This window comes from Sebastes umbrosus, chromosome 1, assembly GCF_015220745.1.
Source record: "Sebastes umbrosus isolate fSebUmb1 chromosome 1, fSebUmb1.pri, whole genome shotgun sequence".
Lineage (NCBI taxonomy): Eukaryota > Metazoa > Chordata > Actinopteri > Perciformes > Sebastidae > Sebastes > Sebastes umbrosus.
Window position 1 is genome coordinate 24,145,481 of NC_051269.1, and position 12,295 is coordinate 24,157,775.

A 12,295-nucleotide genomic window follows, 5' to 3' on the forward strand; every position below is an offset into this window, starting at 1 on the left:
AGTGAATGTGAGAAAAGATGACTAACAGAGAGCAAAGAAAAGGAGAGGAAATGAGATGGGAGAGAGCGGAGGTTATGAGAGAAGTGGGGTGGAGAGCACAGGAAAGCAAAACAAATGAGATAGGGAGAAAGGAAGAGGAGAGCAAGTCCATTGACATTAATCCCTACATGGAAACCACAATGATCTGTAATTTCTAAGATGTATGGTCATCATTTATGGGATCAGATATCTTTTCTTAAACCCTAATAATACAGTATGTCACATTTTGGCTTTCCAATCAGCGGCGGATGAGAGAGGCAGAGAACAAAAAAGGGGGTGGGTGGGTGAGGAGAGGAGAGGAGAGGAAATGAAAAGACAGGGAGGGAGATGAGGTAGAGGATAGCAGAAACAAGGGAAAGAAAGCAGCATTATAACAGAGAAGACAATAGAGGTGCAGACGATATGATGCACTCAAGGCTTCATCTCACAAAACAGATTTAAAAAATACCTCTCGTTTTCTTTGTTAAGCATTCTTCTTTTCTTTCGAAGAAAAACAAATATCACCCAAGGTTGTGGAGGACGGAAGGCTTTGTGTGTTTTCGCTCAACACCAAATGTGTGGCGATGTACTAGAATGGTATGTGACGTGTATTCATAACAAATAGTGTTTCTGCAGATTCAATTCAATGTGACGGGGAGGTGGAGATCAAGCAAGACGTTCATGGGGAGGAACGGTCAAATGAGAGGAGAGGAAGAGAGCAAAAAGTTCTTCGTGGTCACAGAGATACGAAGAGGACAGAGTTATGAATGGCTGTTTTTTTTGTGTCTGCAAGGTCAGTGAAGAGATTGTTCAGGTTGAGAAGCCCTGATTCACACACACACACAGGCCTCTTATAACACAAATACACAGTGGGAAAGATACACATACATCAGTGGAGGCTGGTCCATAGAGGCAGAGGAGATTGCTCCTCTTTTTTTTTGAGAAGCTAGAGGGAGATCAAAATATAAAAAAAAGTAATTGGATGAAATAAACCATTCTCAGTATCATTTATAACATATTTTTTCTCTCTTTGGAAAAAATCCATTATTTAAGTCAATCAAAAACTCTCTGTCCTCCCTTAGGGAGGGACATGTTATATCAACTCAATGCATTTCATTTTTTTCATGCTTCTCTGTGATTGGCCAAGACACCTCAAATGACGCTCCATGGCTTCCTTCCAATCAACAACCAGCTGCATACATGATTGACAGCGGGTTGGTCCAATGATGATGTCCAAATGTCAAACTCAGTCTCTACCACTGTACGTACTAGTATGTACGTGATGAACTGGCAGTAAAGGATCAGACAACAGCATATTAGGAAACAAATTGTAACGTGTAAATTGTGAACTACTTTTAAACACGTTTTAAAACAAATCCTGTTCATTGAGGCCGGTCATTGAGCTGTAGCTAGCTACTAGTGTAAGCTAATTACTATCACTATACTAATGTTAGCAATTTATCGGTCAGCCCTACTACTAGTATCCCTGAAGGACCCGGTGCAGCAGTCTGTCACAGCGCTGAGCGCCACCAAGGGTTATATACACATAAATGCTGTATATATGTATGTTGAATATTGGGAAAGGAGTAGGAATTGTAGGAAAAAAAAATAAAAAATATATAATTTTTTTGTGAATGTTATGTATGTTCCACATTATATCTTGAACATGATTAAAACCAGGATAGGACATAACAAGGACTAGTGTGAATGTACAGGAAGTAACTGACAGACTACAGTACTGTATATCATGTGGGATAAAGCAGACCAGAAGTCGAATTAAGTTAAATTTAATAAACATTTGGACAGTCAAAGTGAACACTATATTTTCAGTTTTAAAGCTAGAGTGAACATACTGGTATCGTATGAAACTAGAAAAACCTAAAGAATCCATTGGTATCAACCATGTCATACTAGCTTGTAGCGAAAGAGACTAAATAATGCTCCAACCTTGCGCAACATTTCAGTGAGGAAAAACTGTCATGGCCATTTCAAAATTTTTAAGTTTAACCTCACAATATGTGAATGAAAATGGGTTCTATGTTTACCCAGTCTTCTCTTTACAGACATGCCCACATGCAGTATTAAATACTTGACAAATCTCTATTTAAGGTACATTTTGAACGGATAAAAAATGAGATTAATTTTCGATTAATCGCGACTAACTATGGACAATAATATGATTAATCGCGATCAAATATTTTAATCGACTGACAGCCCTTAAAAAAATAAAAAAGTATTGTAATTATAATAAAATATTATAATGAAAAGATCAATCCCCTCAGGGTGGCAATGGATGTCCAGAAACTGACAAATACTGACATACAAACAGAAGACACCTATAAATAAATGCACAAAAAGACACACACATCCATTCCAACCCTCGAGCAGGGATCATCTTGATATTCTCTGTGAACACACCCGGCTGTTGTGTGGCATGTTTGTAATATCAACAGCTCAGAGAATGTTGAAGGAATGTTCAGGGCTAATCTAAATTAGATTGGGGCGGATTAGGGAGGCTGAGAGGGGACGCAGCATGCTCATCATTCCCTGGCAGTGTCTTCCCTGATACCGGTTCAGTCGTGAAGACATACCGAGGCCGCGAGATAGCAAGAGAAAGTGTTATCATAGAAGTTCAGCTCACTTAGGTTACATGTATATGGGAATCTTAATGGGTGTTAAAAAAATAAAAATAACCCTCAAAAAAATGGAGAGCAAGATGACAGAAACAACACAGATGATTCAACATGCTTCACAAGACAGCACAAACATGAGACACGCTCACTAAAATCTCCCACAAGTATACTGGTTAAATAAGAAATTAGATACAGAAAAAGCAGTGTATTAGCAGACTTCCTACTAGAGATGTCAGATTTAATAGCTACAGCTGTTATTTCAAACCAAGTGAACAAAGTCAGCGTTGACTTATTTCACCTTAGTTTTCTAACGTAACTTCCATACTTTACTAACGCCAGTTATGTAAAAAAAAAAAATATTTTAAGTAACAAATATACTTATTTTAACCCAAACCACGATATTTTCCTAAGCCTAACCAAGTACTTTTATTGCGCAAGTCAACCTAGAAACTAAATAAACCTACATTGTAAGTTTATTTTGAAAAAACACTGTATGCATGTAATGAGCGGAAACCGTATGTTCCCTGTGAATAGGGAGGTTTATTTTGAAAGACACTGCATGTAAAGAGTGACAACTGACATGCTGTCCCTGACACGTCCGAAAGTGATGCTAGTGGGGTACCTAGAGCGTCATGGTTTGAGGCGTAGGGCAACTGATCAAGTGACAGTATTTGGCGATTTGGGAGTGAGATTGTGTTGGTATGCGAGCTAACACTAATTAGGTTGCTTGCCAGTTGACAGGCTTTTTTTAAACAAGAATTGTGTACACATGGCACATCGCAGACTGAAAACTCATCTGTTCAGACTGCACCTTGCAGAATCTGTTAACAGTTGTATAGGCAAGAGAGACAGGAAAGAGAGCTCTTTTGTACACACTGATTCAACTCTATTCAGCAATCACTTAACATTGGCATAGAGAGTCATGGGAAAAAAAGACACAGAAGGTGATGAGGCTCAATGAAACACCGTTCTCTAACTCTGTTCAGCTAAGGGACCAGTGGCAGGGAGAGAGGGGGATCAGAGACATACATTCCATTTATCAGTTAAATACAGATATGAGTGATGGAGACGGAAGGGGAGATTAGAGAGAGAGGGAGAGTCATTGCTAGTTTCAGACCAACGTAGTTGTCATTTTCACGCCGACATTGTTAAAGTATTTTGCGCCTATCTATGTGCCCATGGGCGTGTTGGTCTTACAATGAGGTGTGATCAGGTGCTTTGTTGGCACATTGCAAGCGATTGCGCCATTGACAAACAAAAACTTGGTCTAAAGTCTGGCGCGGTATTTCCCTGCTATTTAATGCATTATTCAGATAGTAAGATGCGTCTACATAGGCAGGTTGACAACACGCGTGCACTCTGCTTGTTACACACACAGGGACGTGCACCAGCATTCCCCCTCCTCAGTAAATACAGTGTTGTATTAGAACAATGTTTTAATTTATGTAAAGGAAAACACTAAATTCAGGCGGCAGGTGACAGTTCAGAATCAAATGGAATATAATGAATATAATATAAAATAAAGTTAGGCTATCAGACATTCTGTATGGATCAACCTGCAGCACGCTCTCAGCGTGACCACAGTGACCAGAGAGATCACAGTGTACACACGCCACTGTGGCGTCTCCTCCCATCATCCCTCTGTGTGTGTGCAAGTGTAGACGTAGGCTACTTCAAAGTTTGCGGGCTTTCTCCTCCTAAACGGCGGCGTTTTGAGGATGGATACGCGCGTTACACACCGCCTCTCCGGCAGTGCCCGGCTGCAAGCCGGTGCACAAAGCAGCTCCGGAGGATTCTGCTCGGCCGTTACGAGTCCCCCGTGGGTTGCATCAGAAAGTAATACAGTCTACACTATTTATCAATACATGTTTATCATATTTAGCCTAGTGCTTATTATCATATGATGAATTCCCCCGTGCCGCCTGCACCGATTAAATAGGTTATCGGTGCATTTGCTAAATGCAGTCAAATAGATTTGTTGATGGGACAGAGGATTGGGAGACGGCGGAGGCAGAGGGTCCACCAGCCAAGCACCACATACACTCACTTTAATTTTGCGAGCAAGCAGATCCGTTTCATTTGCAATGCGCCGGTGCAGATGCACTTGGCTATTAAAGGGAATGGGAGATGACATTCTGATTAGTTTGATTCCTATTACGCCCCAAACACACCTATGATTAATAATTAAGAGACTAAATACAACCCCTTTAACCCTTGTGCCTTACTTTGCGCACAGATTATGCGCCACTTAACTAGCTAAAGTGATAAAGGGAAAAGAGTTGGACAAGCCCTAAATGCACTTGACCATGCACTTTAGAACATGTACTATAGATCGTTGAAATAGGGCTTAAAGTCACTGAAGTCCAGGAAAACACAAACTTGAAGATAGGTTGGTAATTTAGAGAAGAATGTAGTCTGATAGATGTGGAGATGACTAAAATAATAAACATGAGTGTTATAGTTATTTATAGTTATCCTAACTGGCCTCATAAGATGAACCCAGTGGGCTGTAGAGTAGCATTAGTTCACAAGCTGCACGTCTATCCTGGTTTAAGTTGTCCACCCCCTCTGCAATTCCAAAGTAATGCTAGCTGTGTTTTGCAAAGACCTCTGAGAATCTCCTGTAGGCTTCTGTTCAGTACCTTCTTTGCAGCACATGCAACCCTGCATCAAGGCAAGACAAAGTTAAATTATATTTAGAGGTGCTGGTTGGGACCTCTTTTTTTGGTTTCCTTTAGACAGTCAGGCTAGCCGTTGTGCTAAGTTATACCAACTGGCTGTTAGCTGTAGCTTCACATTTACCGTACAGAACACTTGCCAACCTTAAGACCTCAAAAAGAGGGAGGATTTTTACACCAAAGCGGGGGGTGTGTGGGTCATCCCCGAGAAAAATTTTAGTTTCAGAGACTTTTTCCTGCATTCTGGAAATTTTTAAAGAATGAAAATAACAAAATAATAGGTACACTACTACAGCATTTTTGTTCAATAGACATACTTTCAATTTTACTTTTAATTCTCAGGAAAGAAAGCTGAATAATTTGCCCCTCTGACATAAAATTGAGTGATTCTCTGGTGTAAACTAAGCTAATATTCATCAGTTTTCATTCACTCATTAATTTTTTTGCCCCTGCTTGCTAGAGTATCTCTTTCTCTTAGTTCTCCATTTCTCTGTCCTTCTCTCATTCACTGGAGGCCCTTTCAAACACAATTCAACAACGGCACCACTGCGCTCTGAAACACGTTATTTCCAATGGCTTGTGCCACGCCACAGTGGCTTTGCTGTGATGCAGTGATGTACGGCAAGCGCAGCTCAAACTGTGTCGCGAGCAGCTCTCCTCCGCCACGTACACGCTGAACAGTGCCAGAAAAAGGTTGAGATAACGAAAAGTCAAAAAACGTGTGAAAAATTGCCATAAATCAGGAGAAATGTGGGAGAATTTTGACCCCGGGAGGAACCCGCTAGAGGGCATCTAAAAACAGGAGTTTCTGTTACAGGATTAGACCAATGTATGTTCAGTTCTTTATGTATTTTAGAAGGAAAAGGGTGATTTTGCTACAAAAAAATAAAGTACATACAAGAACATCATCCATGTAAGCTCAGCAAAAGCACTGATGTTAAATGTCACTCAAGCCTGTGATGAGTACAGCTCCCACTGATGGTGAATTTCTCCCCAGTGAGTGCTTCTACCGGAAAAGTGGTTTTACTGCTGACAAGACACGAGTGCACAACAGCATGATGACATTTTAAAAAATCTTATAAAAGTACTGTAAATGCAGTTAAGGTATGGTAGCTTTGAGTTTGTGGGGGGTAAACATTTTTTTCTCCAAAGACAAGAAAGACATTTTCTCCACACAAAGCCTTTAGGTTTCACATTTAGCGAGAGGGGAACTGTTCAAAACTTTTAAGCAATTAAATGGCTGTCAGAATCCTATTGTCTTGACCTCCTGATTGGCGTTGATCATCTTATTTGAAGATGTGTCAGCACCATTAAAAAAAGGGGGGCGTTGCATTCAGTTTGAAAGTAAAAGTCAAAATTATGCATCTTGGCACAAATGCACTTCTTGGTTTTTGTCACTTAGTCTCTGGGATTTTCTCATTGTCACTACAGGGCACTAATCCAACCTAGGTTTCAGTGGGACATTCATTGCAATAAATCTCTCTCAGACTGATGATTAATTTCTAATTCTAACCCAAGCTGTTCATTGAACATCCCTTTGAAAAAGTGAACAGGCAAATTCCAAAAATATTTCTCAACTTTATTACTGTTGAGAGGAAGATCCTGCAGTTTCCCCCAAATGACACTTTGGTGTTCCCTCTGATCACGGGGCGAGGGATGGAGCTCAAAAAACTTTAATGGGATTTACCCCTCCCCCCATGACTGGAGGCCACGTTGGGGTCTGATCTCCTTAAAAATGTAAAAAGGGTCATCTGAGATGAGCTGACTTCTTAAAATAAAATAAGAGGACCTCAAGGATACAAGTTCACATTGCTTGACTATTGACAGTATTTGTGAGCAGTAATTTTGTTGTAATCAATATTAAAAATCAGAACTACCTGATGCAATAAAGAAGTGGGGATTGTTATTGTCGATATAATTGTTTCCAGTATGACTTATTTACTGACTTGCTGTCTTAAAAAAAGCTTCATGGCCTTTATCTATTTATTTATTTTCTTTTACACACTTTAATGACTATTACCATTCTGGCAGTATATTTTTGGCAACATTGGGCAAAAATCCCATAATAACCTTTCAACATATTGCAATTCAATTGTTCTGAGCGATAACTAGACTTCTGCACCTCATCATGGCTCTGTTTTCAGGCTTTAAAAAATCTAGCCCGTGACGGGAGACTTTGACCAGTCACAGGTCATTTCAGAGAGGGAATCGCTGAATTGATGTGTTTCTCATGCGTATGATGTCCACACTGACAGCGTTTCTGCTGCTGGGCTGCTGCTGCCAGCTCTTTCTTTCTACATAGAGTTTGACTTTCATAATGGCCTTTTCATATCATTATACATGTCATTTATATTTATTTTAGACAGAAAAGGTTAAGAAGCGTTTGCTCATTTGTAAATCATAGTAATAATTGACAATTAACACCTGACACTTTATTCATTCATGGAGTCGTGCAAGTCACTGCATTTTCTACAACACTGTCCTGCAAATGTTTCAGAATAAAAGCCTTGTGTTGACAAATGGAAGAATTCTGTTCACAGAAAAAATGCTTGAGGGCTTTTATTTTGAAACGGAAGCAGCGCTTCTTTGGGTCCTGAGCAATACACCTGCAATGACATAGTCACACACCCAAGTCGCTGTTACTCATGGTCAGAAACATCAGTGAAATACGCTTAGCGGAGGTAATATGCTGGCGGTAACATTATTAGTGTCAAGTTTTATGTTTAAGTTGTGGACCCAAAATGCAGATGGGGCGAAGAAGCAACAATCAAAGTTCAATCATTTAATGAAGGCAACCACTAAGAACAAAAATGCAGCCGATCCAGGCAGGTTAAATATCTAATCCACGTAGTATGGAACAAACGTACTTTGCAGAAACAAGAAAACAGGAAAACTGGCAGACCTACTCTCTAGGATGAAAAAATCAAACACACAGGAGAAACTCACAAAGGAGGAGGGACTGTGAAATGACAAAGACACAGGAGAACACACAGCCTTAAATACACAAGGAGGGCAGGATGATTACACACAGGTGGAACTAATAAGGGCGGGACACACAATCACAAAAAGGTGGGAAAACAAACAAAGGCAGGAAGTAAAACTAGACATGAAAATTGAATTGAATTTCAAAATAAAACAGGAAACACTAGACTGAATGAATATAAATGAAAACCCCAAATCCAAGAAACCAAAATCACAAATAAAAGAACTAATAAACCACCAAAAGGATAAACACAAGTTCTTAACAAAAAGGAAAAAGTCATATGTCCTCTGGCACAGTGCCAACTGAGTAGTGATAATTAGTATTATAAGTTAGTTTCAAGTATCAATGGCTATCTGCTTGTGTTGAGTCCAGGTAGGGGAAGAAGTGTTTGGTCGTGAAGTGAACTGCAGTCAATGAGCCGTGGTCTGCCTACTGCGGACGACATGCTGGACTCAGTCTGCAGAGCCCTGAAGCCCTACCCTGATGCTGCACAGAGCACTGCTCGCTTGTTTATTCAAAGTGTATTGAGTGCGTCATATGTCCAAATTGCATCGAATTCAACACAGCACTCTCTTGGGTCCCCAGCAATACACCCACCAAGTGTGAAGTATATCGGATAAACGGTCCTTGAGATATTTGATGGACACACAGACAGACAGACTGAGATTCTTTGCTTTATAGTTAGATGATTCTTTTCAACAACATTTTTCACTAACCTTTAGTAAGTTTGAAAGATGACCAGATTGCCATGACATCAGTTTGGAAGGAACGTTCAGCCCAAATGTTGTTTGTATTGTACCCTGAAGCATTAGACTGCATATGGGAGTGCTCTGAATGCAATGCATAGACCTCTATATTTTTCTCTGTAACACTGCTGTAGTCTGGTCCTGCACACAATTTGATTGTTGCAGATTAAGCAGCTGTCCATACACTTCCTCCTGTCACTGTGCCAGACATGGAATCAGCATGAGGATATCGCAGCACATGAAGTCAGCAAGCTTCTCTACAGAATGAGAATTCAATCTAAATGATTAAATTTTACTAAACTAATTGCAAAGTCTATGATATATTATATCAACCACTTCTCAGCACACATCCTAATAAAGTGTGCAAGATGGCTCGACACCACAGGAGATAAGACTTGGCACAGTCTGGCTCAAGCTTGCTTCAGAGGCAAACATGGAATTGTTATTACCGTGGCCTTCCAGAGACATTTCACACTTTCTGGCAACATTGTTTGACACAAATGAGGGTTAAACGGTCAGTTAAAGATGAAATATGAAAGAAGCGAGGGGGCAATTCTGGATGAATTTGAGGATGAATGTGACCCTATTTATCCTGTGGCCTGATCCCATAATAAAGAGACACAATATACTTTTCTATAAATAGCATACCATTATTTCTAAATTTATCATATTATGAAAAGTTTTAAAACAGGACAAATTGCCTTTTTGAAACAATAGATAAAATGTATTTTTGTAAATCACATAATGTTAAGCACAGAGTGACTTAAAATGCCTCTGATACAGTTTTTTTTAGCTGTTGCTTAAACCCCATTTCTGAAACTAGGGCCCTCTTTGTCGAAACTCTACACAAAAACCAAAAACATAAACACAAAATACAAACTACATTACATTTCTAACAAAAGCAAACACTTCATTCAAAACTATACAAACTCTTCTAATCTTGCATCACAACCTTACACACAAACACCAAATATTAGCTCTTTCCACATAAGTATGAAATGCTATTATCTAGAGTCGGCATTTTCATTTGTAGTATGCTGTAAATATAGACCATGACCTAATTGGTTGCAGGTGTCTTCCCATATCTAATATGGGTGCAGGTGATTGATCATTGAATGTGGTATTTGTCTTTAGCAAACAAGACACAGGCTTTAGTTTTGAATAGTCTTTCTACCGTTTATGGTTATTTGCAAAAATAGTGTTTTAGAATTTCAAGCTAAAGCAGACAATGTGCTTATGGTTTAGCATAGCCGGTCAATAGATAGTCTAAAATGACACATAAAGCACAAATATTGAAACTGACTCTCAGAGAGAAAAACCTCAGTTCAAGTCTCCAAAACTCTAAACACATTTTCTGCATAACACCCAATTTGCAATTCAATATTGCACTTTTTGAAACACACTGCACACGGTTCTCTACACAAGACAGAAGAATGTGACATACATTCACTTGTTTGCCATTTCAAAACACTGCCATTCAAAAGAACCATGGACCAATTGGCAAATACACGCACCACCTGGCAAAACACCTAATTGACCACAGCTGAGAACCTGTTTACAACAATATATGATATGATATCCATAATTGTTTGTAAAATTAGTTGAATATGTTGATTAACGAACTGTAGCCATATAGCAGGAATGATGTATATTGTGTCTGCTGCGTGGCAGGCTGGTGACCTATACTCAAGTCAGAATTACATTTAAACTATTTTGGAGTATAACAGGCATTATTAAAGTTTGAGCATTCTTAATGCTAGCTAATCTCATTTTTGATGTGGTGTTCAAAGTGAAGAAGACAGTTTGTCCTTATATGCCATCTTTTGCTGGAACGGAAAAAAACTGTATTAGTGTCTGCATGTGCACAAATTTGTAAGCATGCCACATGAAAAAAAGAGAACCTTTGTCCTGGTTTGACATATTAAAATTCTAAAGAAATTATCTCAACGTCAAGATCAAAGAAAAAACTCTATCTAATCACTGCATATTTCAGTCCCTTTATTAAAAAAGATATCTTTGAAACACAAACTGACAGCGAATGGCAGCAGTCCTTCGATATACCACTGTTCTCCTCCTGTTCCTCTCATATAAATATGATATACTGTACATCTTAAACATTCTCGTTGCCATAAGAGCGATTGAGCCCAGGAGTCAAAGAGTCAATCAGCAGTGTTTACTCATGCCTTGATCGAGCTGAGTTTTTGCTCGAAGCTAAAGATTGAAAATGTGCATCTATGAATCAAAGCGGCTTTAAGAACAGATGCTTTTTTTCTCTGCGAGTATTTGAGTCATGCCAGCTCTCCTCTTTAGGCATTCCTTAAACTTGTTGTTTGAGCCCTGCAGTTATTGGCCTGGTCCCAGACAACTGATCTTGGAATGCAAGGGGCAAAAACCCGAAATTAAAGGAAGGCATGAGGACCTATGGAAACTAGGGCTGTCAAAGTTAACGTGGTAATAATGCATTAACGCAAATTTGTTTTAACGCTATTAATTTCTCTAACACATTAACGCAACTTGTGATTTTTAGGTTGTAGCGGACTCAGTTTTAAAACTAAAGTGAATATACTGGCATCGTATGAAACTAGAAAAATGGAAGGAATCCATTGGTACCAACAATGTCACACTAGCTTGTCGGGAAGGAGGATAAATAATGCTCCAAAATTATGCAACATTTTGCTGAATTGCTAAATGTACCTGTGAGGGTTTTTGGACAATATTTGTCATTGTTTTTTGTTGTTAATATTGATTTCCAATAATAAATATATACATACATTTGCATAAAGCAGCATATTTGTCCACTCCCATGTTGATAGAAGTATTAAATACTTGACAAATCTCCCTTACAGGTACATATTGTACAGATAAGAAATGTGCGATTCTTTCACTATTCGATTGACAGCCCTAATAGAAATACAAACATGAACGCACGTGAGCAGCAACATGAATATCCTCAAATGCACAAACACCCCCCCCCCCCCCCCTCCCCCCCACACACACACACACACACACACACACACACACTCAGATGAACTGTAAGATCAGTTTCATTCCAAAATGGCATGCACCACCTGAAAAAAAGTGTCACCTAATGCAGCAAGATGGATAGTATAACATTAAAATAAATGACGGTACTTTTCTTTACGTAGAGGAGGTAACTTCAGGCCTCAGCTGGCAGGATAACGCCTTAAATTATTGTGTAATTTATGGATATAAAATGATCAGCTCCTGTGGAGTCAG

General features: G+C 39.2%; 1 long non-coding RNA gene across 1 annotated transcript in view; it reads left to right on the forward strand.

Annotated features, from left to right (window-relative positions):
- Window positions 1–609: 609 nt before the first annotated feature.
- Window positions 610–12,295, forward strand: part of LOC119493372 — a 39,579-nt gene continuing 27,893 nt past the window's right edge. The window contains exon 1 of the long non-coding RNA XR_005207954.1: window positions 610–811. This is a non-coding gene — a long non-coding RNA (uncharacterized LOC119493372). The remainder of the gene's footprint in view (window positions 812–12,295) is intronic.